This window comes from Cervus elaphus, chromosome 20, assembly GCF_910594005.1.
Source record: "Cervus elaphus chromosome 20, mCerEla1.1, whole genome shotgun sequence".
In the NCBI taxonomy this organism is placed as follows: Eukaryota; Metazoa; Chordata; class Mammalia; order Artiodactyla; family Cervidae; genus Cervus; species Cervus elaphus.
In genome coordinates, this window is record NC_057834.1 from 121,897,837 (window position 1) to 121,917,606 (window position 19,770).

The 19,770-nt window shown below is 45.3% G+C and overlaps 1 protein-coding gene across 7 annotated transcripts in view; it reads right to left on the reverse strand.

Annotated features, from left to right (window-relative positions):
• RNF220 (ring finger protein 220) overlaps nucleotides 1–19,770 on the reverse strand; it is a 266,770-nt gene that overhangs the window by 239,251 nt on the left and 7,749 nt on the right. The gene's annotated exons all lie outside the window — the stretch shown is intronic.

Consider the following 19,770-nt stretch of genomic DNA (forward strand, 5'->3'; position numbering starts at 1 on the left):
ACCCCCGTCACCATATAGCTCCCAAACCAGTCTACACTTTTGGGACATTGAAACTGAAACAACCATCAGTTAAACTTTTTACAAACTAATCCAGAAAAGAAAATTAATAAACAACAACAAGAAAACAGACACTTGCCCAGAAATTGTGACTATATATCCCATACCATTTGGCCGTGAAAGAAATGGAACCAGTTAGTAATTAGTTCTAGAACCAGAGGAATCATTCAATTTTATCAATTCATCTCTCCAAGATTCAATCTTTAGATGCTTGGTTATGGCTCTGTCCCATACTATAGTCTTCCAGATTGTCTTTTTAAAAATAAACCTTTAAGAATAGCTTTTAGATTTACGGAAAAATTACAAAGATAGTACAGAGTTCCCAAATTCTTCACACTCAAGTTTCCCCTATTATCAATATTAACATCTTATTTTAGTATGGTAATTTGTCATAATTAATGAGCCAATATCAATACACTATTTTAACTAAAGTCCATATTTTATTTAAATTTTTAGAGTTTTATTCAAATTAACGAGTTTTTCCCATTAACAAGGCTTCCCCATGGCTCAGTGGTAAAGAATCTGCCTACAATGCAAGAGATGCAGGTTTGAGCCCTAGGTCAGGAAGATCCCCTGGAGAAGGAAATGGCAACCCACTCCAGTATTCTTGCCTGGAAAATCCCATGGACAGAGGACAGGCCATGGGGCTGCAAGAGTCAGACACGACTTAGCCACTAAACAACAACAATGAATTTTTCTGTTCCAGTGCTTCCAAATTATGTGTTTTAAATCATAAACCAGATTTTTTAATCATAAAAGTAATATATGCACATCTTAACTATTCAAATACTACAGAAGAACATAATTAAAGCATTAATCCTACTTTCCATCTCAGTCATATTCCTCAAAGGAGATACTGTTAATAATTTCTTTCATACTCTTTCAAGAGTTCTATATACATATACAAAGATATATACTGAGGATCTTCTTTTCTATACAAAGGGGTCATATACTTCTCTGTACCTTGTTTTACACATAAGCACATATGGCCCTAACTCATTTTAAAAAACCACTACCTAATATTCTATTATATAGATGGATCATAATTTATTTTACCAATTCCCCATCAATGTACATTTGTTTCTGCTTTTTTTTTCTTCAAATTACAAACAATACAATAAAGTGCATACTTTTTTATGTACTTGACCAAATACATGTAGGATAATTTCTTACCGTTGAATCTCATCAAAGGATATTTGCATTTAAAATGTTCATAGGCAAATATTGCCAAACTGCCCTCCAAAGAGACTATATCACTTTATACTCCCCCCAACGATGTGTATGGGATCCTGTTTCCCCATACTTTCATCAGTGGCTATGTTATCAAACAAGACATGTAATTCTTTGAAATGCTTCAAAATATCCATTGTCTTCCTGCCTCCTTCTTCAAGTTTTCTTTCCTTCTTTTAGCTTTCTGGTCACTTTTGGTTTTCTTCCTGCCTCCCTCTGTGAAAGCTGTCTTATACTTTTTCTATACTTATACTCCTGATTCCCTTTCCTTACTTTACTAACAACTTCATTTTTTCTGCTCACAAAGTTCCCCTAAAGTTTCTCTGCAGCTCATCATGATTCAGTAAAAAAAAAAAGAAAAAAGAAAAGAAAAAACAGATTCTATTCTACTCTCTCAACCTGCTGGCCATCCAGAACCAAGAAAGAATATTAATAGGGAAACTAAAAAATCTTTAAGCCGGGTCAAAATATCAGAAGGAATAAATTCATCCTGGCATAATTCTGAGGGAAAAAACATCAAGAAGAATTCTGCATTGTTTCCTTGCTAGAACTTAATCTGTTATTTTTTCCTACATTCCACACCTGGATTTCCTCCCTTTGAATCAACAGTTCTTAATTTTTTATTCACTACTCTTGTGTGTATGTGTGTGTGTGTGTGTGTGTGTGTGTGTGTGTGTGGCTGGAATTGGAATGGAGGCAAAAGTTAAGGTGGAAGGAAAGAACGGGAAAAAAAAAAATCCCAAAGCAGTTCATCGAAGCGCAGGAACAAATGGACAGGAAGGGTAGTGGGAAAGGGGCAAAGTACAGCTCAGGAAAAAGCCACCTTAAGTCCTCTAAGAAAAGTTCTATACTTTGGCTTCATCACCATTCCCTTCATTCCTGAGCTCTGAAAACAGAATCATGGGGCAGGAATGGGTCGGATGGTAGGGCAGAATGGAAGAGGGAGTGAAAGCATCATGTTCCTCTAACTCCACCCCCCCTCCATCCGCCACTACCCCCAACTTCTTATCCAGCAAAGCCCTATGCACCATCAGGAATCAGCTTAATAGAATAAACCACTTAGGGCTGAGGCTCAGAGAAAGTCAAAGACCCCACAATCTCCTTGCCTATTAAGCTTCTTAGAAGTTAGAATGCTGCTAAATAAAGTGATATTGTGGCCAAGCTACTTAGAAAGAACACAAAGATGCTAAGTAGGGAAGAGGGAGGCCAGTTTGGGGGTTTATGGGCATCAAAATATCCTTAACTACAGACAATGGTGGAGACTGAAGTGGGAGCAAAAGTGGCCAGCAGTGAGAAATGGGGGCTTTCAGAAGTCTTCAAGTCTTCCAGTTGAGATTGAGGAGAGGGTATTTGTACACTGTACAAATGGGATGAACATCTGGATGGTAAATAAAGGAATATTTTTTCCTTAGGATAAAGGGGAAATTGGGCTTCCCAAGTGGCACTAATGGTAAAGAACCCGCCTGCCAATGCGGGAGACATAGAGACACAGGTTCGATCCCTGGGTCGGGAAGATCCCCTAGAGGAGGGCGTGGCAACCCACTCCAGTATTCTTGCCTGGAGAATCTCATGGACAGAGGAGACTGGCAGGCTATAGTCCATTGGGTCGCAAAGAGTCAGACATGCTGAAGGGACTTAGCATGCCAAAGGGAAATCAATCTGTCTTAAGCTTCATGTAAGTAATTAGACAATAAGATAAATAAAGCAACCTGCAATAGTTCCTTCCTAGCTCAAATTTCCCAGTGATTCTAGGCATTCTGCCACTCCCTTATCCTCTCCCCAGTATAGCTGGCAAAGAGCCCAGGGGCTTGCCATCTCAGTGACTGGCAGGGCAGAGGCCAAGAACAAGACTAACCAGGGCTTCCCTGGAAGTCCACTGGTTAAGAATCCACACTGCAATGCACGGGACACCGCTTTGATCTCTGGCCTGGGAAAATCCCACATGCCATGGGGCAACTAAGCCCGTGTGCCACAATTACTGAAGCTCTAGCAGCTATGCTCTGCAACAAGAGACGCCATCATTATGACGAATCCGTACACTTTGATTAGAGAGGAGCCCCTGCTGGCTGCACCTGGAGAAAGCTCACACACTGCAATGAAGATCCTGCACAGCCAAAAATTAAAAAAAAAATAAAATAAAACACTAACCAAACCTTTGATCACAAAAGAAAGTTCTGATGGCTCACAGTCCTTTCCTGGGTAAGAGTTCTAGTTATTTCCACCCTAAGCCTTTAAGGGTAGTTAAAAAGGGGGATCATCATCAGGTGATTTCTAGCCCTCCTTACCCCAACCCCATTTAAGTGGAGTCAAGAAGGAGGGACAACAATGTGGGTACCAGTTCCTTAATAACAATCAGGAATTTTTTTTCGGCTCTAGAAAGACCTGTCACAAACTGTACAAGCCCATAAGAGATCAAGGCTCACCAGAATCAGTATCCCTGTAATGTTACCAAAAGCAGAGGTTGGAGGTGCAGGGTTGGGGGGAAAGAGCCTGACTCAAGAGACTCCAAATCTGTGCCCAAGCCCTGGTAACAGTGATTCTAGCTAACATGTATTAAAGGCTTACTTTTCACCCGGCCCTGTCTTAAGACTTGATTTGTATTTTATATGAACTCATTTAACCCTTCTAAAAACCCTAGGGGATTGATATTGTTGTTCAGTTGGTAAGCTGTGTCCGATCCTTTGTGATGCCATGAACTGCAGCACACCAGGCTCCTCTGTCCTCCACTATCTCCTGGAGTTTGTTCAAATTCACGTCCATTGAGTCGGTGATGTTATCTAACCATTTCACCCTCTGCTGACCTCTTCTTCTGCCTTCAGTCTTTCCCAACATCAGGGTCTTTCCCAACGAGTTGGCTCTTCGAATCAAGTGGCCAAAGTAATGGAGCTTCAGCTTCAGCATCATTCCTTCCACTGAATATTCAGGATTGATTTCCTTTGGGATTGACTGGTTTGCTCTCCTTACTGTCCAAGGGACTCTCAAGAGTCTTCTCCAATACCACAGTTCAAAAGCATCAGCATCAATTCTTCGGTGCTCAGCCTTCTTTATGGTCCAACACTTACATCCGTACATGACTACTGGAAAAACCATAGCCTTGACTATACAGACCTTTGTAGGCAAAGTGATGTCTCAGCTTTTTAATACACTATCTCGGTTTGTCACAGTTTTTCTTCCAAGGAGCGTCTTTAAAAGGGGATTGATATAGTGCCAATTCCACTTTACCCCGAGGAAACCGAGGCACAGAAAGATGAGATGTCACTGTCCTGTCTCAGGAGCTGGCTCTTCTGAACTGTGGTATCTGTAAAGTGCTGCTGCTGCTGCTAAGTCACTTCAGTCGTGTCTGACTGTGTGACCCCATAGACGGCAGCCCACCAGGCTCCCCTATCCCTGGGATTCTCCAGGAAAGAACACTGGAGTGGGTTGCCATTTCCTTCTCTGATCTCTAAAGTGCAGAGTATCCCAAAAGCAGGCCCTGCACTGCAAGAAGCACCAGGACTCAGCAGATGCCAAAACATCTTCCCCTTCCCATCAAGAGGTACATTGGACAAACTCGTTTTTGTTTTGGTTTAAATCATAACTAGTACATTCCAGGCAACACACTAGGCACTGAGAATAGAGATGACACAGTCACCACTTCACAGAACTCACAGTGTAGACAGAGTGGCAAAGGCTTGTGAAGGGCCAAGCAGATTGTGCCTGAGGGCTGGTCACTACAGGAGACTTTGAGTAAGGACCCAGCCTGACATACGCAGGTGTGGTGCTGAGAACTGTGTCCAGCACAGGTGAGCAGATTCAAGGATTCTTATTCTTATTCCCTCACAAATCTAACCCCAGACCTCTCTCTCCTAGGGTTTATTCTCCTCCTCATCGGCTCTGGAGCCAGACTGCCTGGATTTGAATCTCATCTCTGCTATTTCTTGCTGTTGTGACAATGAATACATTGCTCAAACACCAGGCCTTGGTTTCCTCATCTGTAAAATGGAAATAACAATACCCATCCCATAGGGATTTTATTAGGATTAAATAAACAATTGCCTGTAAAGCACTCAGAATTGGGCCTGACACCTAGAAAGCACTCCAAAAGTGTTACTAGTCTTATTAGGAGCAGCCTCTGTGCCTGTCTGGAACCGCAGTCATTCCACTCGCAATAAAAAGACTGAATTTAAACACATCTGGTATGGTTAGTTTAAGGAGGATAGGAAGTCTCTGGGACTAAATAGAAGGAGAACAGTTCCCTTGGGAATTTGGAGGAATAACCCTGGAACTTGTTAATTAAGATCTTGTTAATGAATCTGCTTGTTAATAGTCTATTAAATAATCACACAATGAAGTTTACCGCACAAGTAAAGCCTTTTTCAAACGCTTGTTCTTTCCAATCCTCCTGGCCCAGTTCTGACTTCTAAAGCTCTCCCTTAAGGGCAAGCCCTTCCAAATCCTTCCAATCTGACAGGGGCCTCTTCATCTTGTCCCGTCGCCTGGAGAACGCCTGGAGAACAGGGCTGTTCTCGCAGCCTAGGAAAGGTCTCCAGGGCAAAGCCCTCTTCAATTTGATTCTGCCCATCATTCCTTAGGCCAGGGCATTATGCCTCTGAGCCAAAACATTTCCCTCCAGGAAGCAGGAACAGAGTCACTGGCCCTGGAAACCAAAAAATAAAGGTACTTTGAATTTTGCTGAGAAGAAAGGCAGTACATTCCTTTCAGTGGGAATCTGGCAAGATAAAATTTCAGTGGAGGTATCACAGATCTGTTACCGAAAGGGGCCTGCCAACCTACGTTTGCAAAAAGTCAACACAACTTTTGTCCCAAACCTCCTAGAAAAATAAATAGTTGAAGCCAGTGTCAGGGAGTGCAGCCTCTTCTGGAGCCAACTTCAAGGAACAAACAGTGTGTAAGAGGGCTCCCTCCAGGTCGAACACTCAAGTACTTCATAAACTATTGATACTTTGGTCTCCTATGGCCATTCTGCTCTTTAGACAGATGTTCTTGGAAAAGGAAGATATATATGATACACACACACACACATGCACATATGTATATATATCCATAATACATTGCGTGTCATTTATATGGTTACTTTTAGAAAACCAAAACACATCTGTATTATCTTCTCTGATTCAAGATGCAAGAGATGCAAGTTCGATCCCTGGGTTGGGAAGATCCCCCTGGAGAAGGAAATGGCAACCCACTCCAGTATCCCTGCCTAGCAAATCCCATGAACAGAGGAGCCTGATGGGCTACAGTCCATGGGGTCGCAAAGAGTCGGACACGACTGAGTGACTTAGCATGCAGACACACAGTAAGGCAAAGACTGTCTGTCACCTCTCATGGTATATACTATATAGGAGCTGGGGCCCAGAGAAATGAAGCAACTTACCCAAAGTCAAACACTGGTAAATGACAAGACAGAGCGTCTGGCTCTGTGCTCCTGTCCTATTGCTGAGCTGTTCCCAATGCCTCTATTCCTTGTCATCACCTCCCACTTGTAAATTAGCCACGAGGCACTTAGCCTTTGGTGGATCCTGTGTGGTCCTTCAGACTGTCAATGCATAGAGCCAGCTGGTAATGGTCAGCATAACTGGGCCCAGAAAACAGAGATCCAGGGTTCACTTACTCTCACAACAAATATTTATTAAGCCAGGTGCTACAGGAAGAGAACTACTGGATAGAATCACAAAAGGAGATGGACATGAATCCTTGGAGGCAGGACAATTAAGCAAATAATTACAATACAAAGTGATGAATGTTTAAGAAGGAGGAAGTATGTTGGAAAAGAACACCACCCCAAGTCCATTAGCAGGGTTGAGAGTAACCACTAGCGTACAGGTGTCTGCAGCCACCTGAACATCGAACCAGGCCCCTATTCACAGCTCATTTAACCTCCTGCCCACTGGCAGCTGCCCCCAGAAGGGTTAAAGCTGGAAGCAGAGAGCCAGCCTGCAGGTGCTGATCACCAATTCTGCCACTGGGAAATTCCTCTCCTCTCACCCTTATTTCCTTACAAACGATTTCAGCATAAGAAATAAGCGTTGGGGTTGGGGGAGAGGAGAGAGGAGGTTGGCAAAAAAAAATACTCTCCAGCCCATTCTCAGCAGTATAACAGCAGTGGAAGATGAGCTGGCGGGAACCCAAGGAGCACTGAAGTGCACACCAGCCTCCCTCACATCTGGCTAAGCACCGCCAACCCCTCCGCTGGGCTGCCTCATAATCACAATGCCGCCCAAGAAAGGGGAGGTCTGCGCCCATACCGTTAGCTGATGGCCAATAAAGGAGGAAAAGGGAAACAACCATAGGAGGAGCGAAGGTAAAGGGGGCACCCGGAGGCAGCTGGTCAGATCCCACCCACAACAGGAGACTGGAGAAGGTACCACTGTGGGCAGACCCCGGGTCTTCACCCTTACCACCTCTGGCCCCCTGAGTTTGTTCCTTCTCCACTGCCTAGCTCTGATTCCCCTTCCTCCAAAGTCACACTCCTCTGTCAAAGCTTCCCTCTGAGTACTCTCTCCCTGGAGAAGCGGTTCATAAACTTTAAGGAGAATCACCTGCTTGTTCAATATGCAGATTTTCAGGCCACATTCCCTGTGATTCTGACTGGGAGGTCTGGTGTGGGCCCTGGGAATCCACATTGTAAATCGCATTCACCACCACCCCGACCCCAGGCCACCCCCTCCTCCTCCACACTAGCAAGTGATCAGGACGCAGGTGGTCCTTAGATCCCATTTTGAGAAAGCAGCCTTGGGGATTACTCCTTCTCCTGAGGTCCCAGAGCCTTATCTGTCTGTTGTTTTACATTATCGTTTCTTTTCTCCCATGTACATGCTAACTACTCACCTCAACCATAAGGCCCTCAAGAAGAGGAAGTATCATCTCCTGATTCTTCGACTCCCCTGCAAACAGTGCCGAGCACAAGGCTCTACACCCAGAGCTCAGGAAATGCTGTGGATATAGAGCCACGATGGTGATAAGAGACCTTGGGGGAAGGAAAACCACAGCAGAGACGGCAGAGTCCCGCGGCCCCGGCTGAAAGGAACTGATGTTAGTATGCCTACGCGTGCCAGGCAAGGACAACGGTCGGTTTCGCCTTCTTTCTTTCCTTCTTCAATAGTCTTGGCACTACACTCCTAACCTCCATCATGAAAGTCAAGTCTGTGCAATGTACCTCCTACAGGAAATTTTGCCAAGAAATCCTGCCAAGAATCCTGGGTGCTATGTGGCTTAGTTTAACAGCCAGGAGTACTCTGGATATTGAGGCCCATCAAGTCTCCGGGCAGGGCAAGTATAGAGTCGAACAGGAACTCTAGGATAAAACTTAGGGCCCTTGACCTACCCCCTAGACATCATCAGGGTCGTGGTTCTCCTGCATTTGGCAAATATTTCCTGAATGGCTGCTCTGTCCCAAGCATGGTTGTGGGTGCTCATGGTTCCTAAGATATCATATGTCATCAGAAAGTATTTGCTAGTGATTGATCTTTAGAAAGTTACTTTACAAGAAAGATCCTACATGATGCTGAGCCTCAGAACCATATAAGCACCAAACAGTCTCAAGAATGCCTGGCCATAGGATGAAATATAATAGAGACCCAAAGTCAGCTCTGAGGCCCTGGCAGAGAGAAGTCCTATTCTTACTCACCATCATGGGGCTTTCATGCCTGGAGAATTTCATGAACAGAGGAGCCTGGCGGGTTATAGTCCATGGGGTTGCAAAGAGTCAGACACAACTGAGCGACTAACACACACACTCACACATACACTCACCATCATGAGTAATGCTTGGCAGCTCTGCAGTTCCTTATTCCACACTCAGATGCCATACTTTGTCCAGAAAAACAAACCGTCACACCTAGCCTCTTTGAGTGACCCCCTGATCTTCAGATATCAGCTTTCGCTGATAGTTTCGCTCTAGAAAACTATCCCTGATTCATAGACACGATTAGGTGCTCCTGATTCTAACCTCATGGCGTTTTACATTCCCTCTATTAGAGTACTTTTCATGACATCCTGCAATTGGTTGTTAAGTTTCCAGCTCCAATAAGGCAGGGACTCTAATCTGTCTTGCCCATCATCATATCACCAGCACCCAGCACAGCGTCTGGAAGGACACAGGTATTCAGAAAATACTAATTGAATGATTAAATGAACTAATAAATGTATCATACTATCAAATGGAAACTGAACCATGCCTCCTGTACTCTGCCATAGTTTTATCCACATGCGTGAGTGTTCAGTCGCTCAGTCTTGTCTCTCTGCACCCCCATGAACTGTAGCCCATTAGACTCTTCTGTTCATGGAATTTTCCAGGCAAGAACACTGGAGTGGGTTGCCATTTCCTCCTCCAGGGGATCTTCCCGACCCAGGATCGAGCCAGCGTCTCTTGCATCTCCTGCATTGGCAGGCAGATTTTTTTTTTTTTTTTTTTTTACCACTGCGCCACCTGGAAGCCTCAGTTTTATCCACAGTACCACCTAAAAACACCCTTGATGAGCAGCACCCTTCCTTCTGCAGTAACAGTATTTTATAGATGTGGAACAGAGGCTTACAGATCACCCCAATAGAGATTCCAGGAGGCACTTTCCATGATCTAAGAAGGACACACATTCCCAAGTCAATGTAATGTCACCAAGAGCCTGTTCAGTACAGGCTGGATGGTAAAATCTCTTTCAGGTCATTCAACTTCTCAGAGACCCAGCTTCTTCATGAAGACGATTCTGGGTCCTTCAGCAGGAGGGACTCTCTTTGAATAAAGAAACAGTAACAATAAAGAGCTACCCACACCATGACGGGAAGCTGGGAGAGGAGGGTAGCGTTTGCAAGTAGTCATCTCTGCAGCTAGGAAGGGGTTAAGCACACATGTCTGTCTGGGACCTCTTACCCGTAAATCAGCCTTGACTCCGGCTCAGGCTGAATGAAGCCCCACCAGGTTGGCCTGTCAGGAAGGAAGCCCATGCGTCCAGACTTTTGTTGTTCTAAGGATTTTTTTTTTACATTTTACTGCTCAGGAAGGAAGCCAAAGCCTAGGCCCTAACTGCGGTCCTGCTGATTACTTACCCTCGCATGCACTGCTGCCTTCGCCTCCCTATCTACCTCTCAGACCCAACTCTTTCCTAGAGTTCCTTCCTAACCATGACTATGGCACTGGAGCCTAAATCCCAGACTTTCTCCCCTTCTCTAAAAACTGAACATTAACATTCAACATTTCCCTTCTTATTTCTCATATGCCTCCAAGTCTGTGAGTAGAAAGAACTGGGGCCTGGGAGAGAGAATGGGTGCTCTATGATCTATGGAGACATTCTGGCCCTCAAAGTGACCAGAACCCCGTCTCCTAAATGGAGCCATGAAGGAGATGATGGGTATTGAGATATCGGACAACTGGCCTCCAATGGCTATTTCTGCTACATACATATTTGAACAGAAGTCTTTTCAAGTATGAGCTGTTATATTCAAATAACAGACCCAAAATCCAAGGTCCTCAGGCAGAGGGTCAGTCTTTCTCACTCCCATCCTCCTACTTCCCATCTCTCCCACTGATGGGCAGTCAGCTTCTGGTGTTCCCAAGCCCCCTGGGGCTTTCTTTCTACAAAGAGAAAAACACTGAGTTTATTTGTGCGCTCAGGGTAATGGACAGCCTTCTTTTACTCCTAGGAGAATGCACACAGACACTATGGAAGAGGTCTGTCCCCGCCCAACCCTGCCCTCCCCTTCCCCTCCTAATCCCTCCCCAGCAGCCCCCCCAGCTCAGTCCTGCTGCTGTATTTCTCTCCTGACCTACAAGGCCCCTTCAAGCCCCATCCTAAGCCTCCCCCAAGCAGAGACAATCCATCATGCTGTGGGACTGTGACACACACAGATGGGGGAAGGTTCACAGATTTCTCTCACATAGGCGAGAGGGGGAGAGGGTGCTTGTATAACTTAAAATCTGAGGACACATTAGAAACTCTGGGACTTTGAATTCTAATACTAGCCAAATGCCATTATAGCAAATCTGATTATATATGGCCCAAATTTCTAGCACACACAAATTCTAATGACCCATCTATTTCAAATAATATCTGATAACACAAAATTCCAGAATAAGACAATCTGGTGAGATTTGGATTCTCTAACCTGGGCCACTAGGTTAGATATCTAACCCTAGTTAAGTCCCTTCCTGGCTCAGAGACTCAGTTTCTTTAACTGTAATATTACCTTGTTTCTCAATAAAATAAAGGGAGAAAGAGGTCAGAGGGCCACCAGGGCTAATCCTGGTGGATGGATAATAATGCAGAGAGGTGAAGCAGCTGCTATCACAAAAAAGAGCTGAGCCTCTCTCCCTCCCCCCTTTCCACATCACCATAAGCCATGAGTGCGGGAAAGGATCCTACATACATGCTAGCCATTAATGACGCTGTGTTTGACCACATCAGTGCTTCTAACAAGGAAGATTAGACCACCAGATTGTCCTTGAAATAATAAGTCATTAAGTATTGAACACTTAGTATGTGTGAGGAACTGTTCTAAGCATTATTAGTTGGCTTAATCTCATTCAGTCCTTCACAACAACCCTTTTAGGTTGTGTAATTCCCACTTTACAGATAACAGTACTGAGGCCCAGAGAGGTTATATAATTTGCCCAGGGTCACAGAACAAGTAAGCTAAAGGGTCATGATTTTACTCCAGAGGCTGAACTCATAGCCACTATGTTATATTGCTTCCCCATTTTTGATCTGAAACAGCTTCAAGTTGAGGCTCAAAGGGGCAAACACAGCATTTATCCCTCTAACAGGTATTTATTATGCTAAGCCATTCTGATTCAGTTTAAATCAAACCCTGAAAAGCAAGATCAAGTGAGAGCAATATAGGATTAGCTAGCACCTAAATGGGAATCATATACCTGAAAATAAAGCAAAGGTCTCTCCAGGGCTGGCCCTTGCCCCCTCCCTACAGCTTTCTGACTGTCTGCTGCTCTAAGATGGATGCAAAGCCATAAGTCTCAGCCTACAAATGAATTTCAGTGGAAAAAGACAACCCTCATCTGGTGAGTCACATTCAGGCTTACTGGGCTTGATTTCTCATGAGACTGTACCAAAAGGTTCCTCCTTCACACATGCAGCTCTAGACTTTCCTAAAGCTCCATGTCTGCTGAACAGAATGTACTGGACGCAGCACCACATTTCCCCCCACCCAAAACACAACTTTCATTTCCTCTAGGTCATCTTCGATCAGAACACATTCCACAGAGAAAATTGACGGTCAAATGTCTGAATTGCCAGATGGTTGTATGTGTTTACAAAACCCACACATCACTTGTCTGTTTCCAGCTCCAGTCAGGATCCAGGTAGAAACTTTTTTTCCTAAAATACACACAAAGCAGATCTGTATTTGTGGACTCCATGATAGGGGATGTGATGCTGTGGGAAAACATTTGGGAAGGGGATAGACTCTAATCTTAGGTTTCTACAGAGTAAGGAGAGAAAAGCAAATTTTAAACTACTTTTTAAGTTATGAAAGATTTTTTAACCAAAATAATCAACAAAATAAATCTATATTTGAGAAAGGTAATTGCACATATCTCTTGAAAAATTGCCTACCTACCTTTATCCTCATCAAATCTCAAGGCATATAAATTCTTCCTTTCTTTCTTCAAACCACTATACCTGTGGGACAGCCCAGTTTTATGGATATTATCCAGTGTAAGGTTGAAGTGTGGCAAATTGATGAAAACTTTAAAAATCAGATTATAATCACCATCAATTTATTCAATACTCAACTAACACTGAATCCTTTGCTGTGATTGGTACTGACAGTGTAAAAATTTTTTTAACACTAGCAGTAAAATGTGATTGAGGTAATAGAAAAGTCTGATCCATTGGGTAAGGCTGTAAGGGTATGAATTACTCCTATTTACTTAGCATCTACTAGGTTGACTGATTCATACCACAGCCTCTCATTTCTCCAGGCCTAAACTCATAGCCCCAGTTCAGGATCTTTTCCTGGAAAAGGCACAACAAAGTGACTAAGTAGGTGAAAGTTCTTTTGCAGAAAATTCTCCTCAAATTCTCCTCTTGCCCCAAAGAAAGAGATATTTAGAAATTTCCACCCTGGAGCACATATTTTGAGGTTCCAAAGGATAAAATCACACTCTGTTCAACCACAAATGCCACAAATTAAATGGCATTAAAAAAAAAAAAAGATTTAAGGCATTTTAGCTGCTATACTGCAACGTTATCCTTAGGTCTGCAGCTCATCTCTGTTGTTTCTGTTTAGTTGCTTAGTCATGTCTGATTCTTTCGTGACCCAGTGCACTGTAGCCCACCAGGCTCCTCTATCCATGGGATTTCCCAGGCAAGACTACTGGAATGGGTTGCCATTTCCTTCCCTAGGGGGGTCTTGCCCACCCAGAGATGGAACCAGCCTCTCCTGCATCTCTCTTTAGGGAGGGTGAAATGGCACTGGAAAATGTAGCTGAACGGTCTGAGGGAAGATTTGAATCCAAAAATTGTTAGTTTGGTGTTAAAATCCTGTGGGTTTTACAATAAAATGTATCATCACTCTGAGTCTCAAGTATTTATAAAGAGTACATTCCAACATGTATTCTGATATTTATTGACCAGATGGATGTGGTTAAAAAGAGTTAAAAACATGAAAATGCATCATAAAAATATAACTGTATTAAATGTACTATCAGTCCAAATTCTGAGTATTTACAAAGACTAGTTCAACGTGTGCCAATATTTATTAACCAGATGGATGAAGTTAATAAGGGTTAAAAATAAGGAAAACCAATATAAAAATATAATTCTATTTTTCAGTTTCCTCTTCCTTGCCTAATGAGGAAAAGGGGGTGGGGAGGGACAGCAACTTTTGTTATTTGGATACAATGTGTGTTTTTTGTTTTCAAACAAAAAAGGGCCACCAAATAATCAACCTGGGGCCGCTGACCGGAAGGCAGCCCCGGAAAACTTCCCGTGGGAAGAGTTCCAGAAATTGCCGGGACATTAAGGAACCCCGCTGTGCTGGCTAGGAGCCTCGGACGGTCAGAGGCTACGTCCACTCGCCTCGCCCGAATACCAGCCATCCTGGCGATTCACGAACCCCGGGACTTAGGAAAACATTCCTCGACTTGAAAAGCAAGACGAACGCGGAAAACATTTCGAACCAACGTGAGAAACCTCAAAGTCCTAGGGTGCCGAGGGCAACGCTAGATCCAGATGCGCGAGTGCACACACGTCCATCCTCCCTGCTCGGAGCGCCCGGGCGCCCTCCGCGCTCCAGCCTACCCTAGCCTCGTCCCCCAAGCCCCCTCCCCTCGCAGTGTCCCCTAGCCTCCTCACTCAGCCACCCGCCCATCTGCACCTCCCGCCGGGTCTCGGATCACCCGGACCTCCGCGTGGTCGCGCCTCCTCCTAGGTTTACACCCCCGCCCACTCCCTCGCTCCGACCCCATCTCTCTGCTGCTCGGACGACGTACGGGAAACCCGCCCAGGGCTCGGTTCTCAGCGCGACCTGGAGGCGCTGGGCGTGGAGGGCGGTGCGGGGGTGGGGGACCCGGCGGCCCCCGGGACCCGGCCCCCGGGGGCAGCGCCCGGAGTTCTCCCGCAGTCCGGCCGAGCGACGGCGAGGTCACCAACATTTCTGAAACCACTTGAACGCCATCTCCGTGACGGGGGGTGGGGGTGGGGGGTTCCTTTTCAAGTGAGCCAACGGGGCCCACTCTGTGGTCCTTCTTCCCACCCCCGGGCCGGCCTCGCGCCTCTCCGCGCCCCCTCCCCCCAAACGATCAATTACCAGCCACCCTTCTGCCGGGAGCGGCGAGGGGCTGGCTGGCGGCCGCGAGGAAACGGCAGCCCGGATCACTTCTGCATGACAATTGATGGGAGGGAGGGCGCGAGGCGAGGAGGGAGGACTGCTGCGGTGTCCGTTTTCTCACCATGGTGATTAGGCATTCCGGCCGTGCGAGGAGGCAGCCGCCGACCAGAGCGGCGCGGCGTGGAGCGAGGGCAGGGGAAGAGAGCGGGAGCGGGAGCGAGCCCAGCCGCCGGGCGGGCGGGCGGGCGGGCGGGCCAGCGGCGCGCCGAGCCAAGCCAAGCCAGGCCAGATGGCTCTGCAGCCATCAGGGACTGCTCCCGTCCAGCCCGGCCCCACTTTAGCTGTGCAAACATTTCTTTATCCCAACAAGACAATTAAACCCAGCAGCATGAAAAGGAGTCTCCATGACTGTGTTGGGAGCGAACAACCAGAAACAACCACACACATCACAGGAGTTCTTGCCCCTCCCCTCCCCCCACCCCAGATGGGGAAGGAATAGGGTCTCCGGGAGAAGCCCGGGCGCAGCTGAGCCGACAGTCGACAATCGGGCTAAGTCTGGGCAGTCAGTACAGCGGGAACCATCTGACCCATCTCTGATGATGTGCACGCCCTTTCAGAGTGGTCATCTGCTCCAGCAACGATCCAGAAGTTGAGCCTGGTGACCTGAGAACTGCCCCCAAACATCCTCTCCAGCAGGAGCAATTCTCTTAAAAGCCCAGAGCAGGGTCCCTACCCACCCCAGTCCCAGAGCCCTTGGGGCTAGCCCCCTCACAACACTCCCATGATGCAGCCGGCCAGCTCCTTTCAGGCTGCCCTGGGCCTATGTGGTGGGCTCAGTTGCCTTGATTCTTAGGACATAGGGTTTTCAATGATAGGTGCCTTTGGAAAGACATATCTCAAAGTACAAAATACTATCTCCTTTTCAGCGCTTTTCAAATTTGAGTGACTTTTTAAATATATCAAAGATGAGAGCAAAGCAGCACATCTGGAAACTGCTGGGAGCGTTCGGGTTCCCTGACCACAGGGAAGGGTCAAGGAAAGAGGGCCACCTGAAGTCAGTGCCCAGTACCCACCTCTGAGGTGAGCCAGAAGGCAGGGCCCATCATGGCTCCCCAAGGGCAGTTCCGGTCCCTCTCAGCCCTCAGGGTGAACATGCATCCTGGCCAGCTCCAATTTGGGCTCAGTGGATAGACTGGCAGGCTGGCCAAAGACTGTGTCGCCCAGACAGGAATTGGGCCCTGGAGTGGCCTATAGAGAACAGTCAGGAAATGCACATGGTAAGAGCCAGAGTGCTAAGGGGGTCATTCATGTATAGATTCTAGTACAAGGCAGCAGAGAATATGTATTTTCCCTTTTGTTGTAAAGTTTCCTTAATGAGGAAATGTTTATTTTAAAAGCCTTGGGAAACATATTTGTAGACACTTCGTATGTAAGACACACGTGGACTATTTGTAATTGGTCCATAAATTTTCGTGTCATTTCCCTGGACATGGACAAGGAGCCTTGGGTTCAGGGAATGACAATAAACAGGAGTTACCTCAGTCCCCTTCCTGGGGAATCATGCATCCTCCACGAATGGCTTCTCATCAAATACTTCTCTCCCTTTTTCCAGGGTAAATAAGTCAGTCCTGTTGAGTAAAGCCTTCTTTTTTCCAATAGAGCCCAACACCTACCTCAGGAATCACCTGTGATGCCAGGTAGATGAACAGCAAAATGGAATCATCTATTAGGAGAGACAATACTTTACCCAAGGAGCTATGTTGCTTTCTACAAAAACGGGTATTTAACCACAAAAGAAATCCTGCCTATCACTACCCAGATTGAAGGAAAGAACACGTGTGCATTACACCATGTCTGCAGGCCCCTCTTTCAAATGCTCTCAGATGTGGACATATCTGCATATGGATGCAGTGTGTGAGCAGGGGGTGGCTGCAACAGTAAAAACTGTCAGTGTTTCCATTGTAAAACTGATTTTTTCATTGACCTAAAACTCAGTCATAAAACTTCTACTCTAAGGGACACACACACCCGTACTCACCCTGCCCCCTCAACAAAACCCTAAAGCTATATGCTTATTTAGGAGATTTACTGTTGTATTTAATTATAGCTTCTCTTACATTTTATGAAAAAAATTTATTTATATGAAGAGAACTGAAAAATCAGTCAACTATATCAAGGATTAGAATTTTAAGAATTATAAAACCTAAAATATACACAGTTAATTTTTGGCAATCTGGGCAAAAGCCACAGTATCCTATCACTGTGCTCTTTTGAACACTTTCCGTCCTCTGTTTTCTCACCTCCCCACCCCCCCTTACTGCCCCATCTGCCCCTCAAGCGCTCCCCTCGGAAGCAGTCTTGTATACTGTCACTCGATTATCTGAGAAATATTACTTATTTCAAAACGGTTCTGTAGGGAGGAACTGAAAGGCATCTAGTGGGAATAATCAGGCCTTCTAACGGCCCTTAAATATGTATTTACATAAAACAGACCATAAATATTCTGACACACGTCGGCATATGACAGGAGCCAAGAAAGCTGCAGCAGACTTGGTCACGGTGCCTCTTCGACCCTTCCCTACAGAAAAATGTTTCCCCAGCCTCCCAAAACTCAAAATCCAAAGCACAAATGCTACCCAGGACAACCTTGTGATGGCTGCTACCCCACCCGAGAGAAGGAAAAGAGAAAGGAACACAAATCCAGGGTCATCACAAGATAACACTCTCCCATGCACTTTGTACCTTTATTTCTCATTTAAGATCAAGTCACAAATGCAACTCTAGATAATGTGAGTGGACAAACATTCTACACTCAGACATGCCTATAGATCTAACATTTGTGTAAAAGGAAAAAAGAGAACACAAAATACTCACTAAAGGAAGGATATTTTAAACAAATAAAAGGGGGAAGGGCTCCAATTTATACAACACTACAATTTGAAATAAAGAAGTTTCCCCACCCTTCTGATCAGAATCTCATTAATTTCAAGGTCAGAATTCCATTTCACTTTGGGAGACAGACTCATTTAATTTTTCTCCACCCAGGCGTATTCCTGTGTGAGGGATCCATCTCCATGGGGGATGACACCCCCACACAATGCGAACCAGGCCAACAGAAGAGTTATGGCTTTGACACTCAGAGGGGAATGGATATCCGCATCTATGAGTTCTGACTTGACTAACAAGCTTCCTCCTGCTCTGGGGGTCTGATACAGGTTTGGGCTAAAAAATGGAAAAATGGAGACAAGCTGGATTTGTTAGGAAAGAAAGGTTTCTTGATCTCCAGGTGTTACTTTGTGGCATGTTAGTTTTGAGAGAGTTTCATTTTCAACTTGTGTTTGGAGAAAAAAGGAGCAGACTTGGTCACACCCGAAACCAGGGCAGTTTTGGCCAGAGGTCAGGTTAAAGCTCGCCTTGATCACTTGCACACTGACAAATGAAAACTAAACTAAACTAAGACAGACAGACACAACGGCAACCCGTGTTCAGCAAGTATATCCCCAAAGCAGAATCATTGCGAACACACACACACACACACACATCAGTTGTACAGAAAGGGGGAAAGGTGGAATGGGAGCTAAAGCAAAAGACAGAGAGAACACCGGCAGTTGTGCTGTCAGATAGCAGCCTTCTCCCTGAAGTGGGGAGGTCTCAGGCTTACAGACGCTGACATAAAAGACCCACTCGCAACATATTTCAAAACCAAAGAGCGATGGATTTACAAGGCAGGTTGATTTTATGATGACTTTTATTGAAAAGGTACGCTGGGTTTAGGCAGATGCCTTTTAGCGCAGGAAAGTTAACACAGTGCCTAATTCAAGGAGACAGCCTGAGGAAGCAGCGCCGACAGGGGAGAGAGCAGCAACGTCTCTATTACTCTCCTCGGCATCATAAAGAGAAGAGAAAAAAATGGCATTCGTGATGGTGGTTATAGAGAGGACGGGAGAGCACAAAAAATAGAGAAGAGGGAAAGCAAACCTCAAATGTAGTTTTCTTAAGAAAATAAAATGAAGCAAATCTTAGAACAAAGGGTTGGTTGGAAAAAAACACCCTCAGTTCATAAATTCTCACCAGGCTTGAAGAAAACTGCTCTGTGGGGGTCTACCCATAGTCCAAAAGCTTCAAAACACAATTATTTTCTGATTACATGAGAGGTGAGGATGGCAGGGTTCAACATTCCTAGTCTACAGGTTCCAAGCAAAGGTTTAGCCCCAACTATTAGTGAGTGTAGCCACAGCCCATCAAGGCCCTTGGAGAACATGACAGAACTGTTTCTTAAGCAGAAATTGATAACAGTTGTAAGCATCAAAAAACAAAAAAAACAAACCAGCAGTCACATAGACCAACCTGTCTAGTTCTACAAGGGACCCCCAGGATAAGCACCCAGCACACCTGTTAAATCCCAAGAGAACTTGGCTTTCTAGCTTCTCGATTGCAAGGAAAACACAGCTGTTTGAAATGCTTTATGGTGATTGACGACACCTTTGTCCTTCTCTGAAAAATAGCCTGACTTGGACAAGGGCTGAGAGTTGTGAAAATAAAATCACGTGGAGTCTGCTGGATGTGGTACAATGGAAAAGCTAAAAAATAATACCGAGGTCAGAGAAACATAATGAGGAGAGCAAAGGGAAGAGGGATGGACGGGTGTCTTCAGCGCCGCCCCCCCTCCAAATTCCCTAGGAACCTATGCTTACTAATGAAATG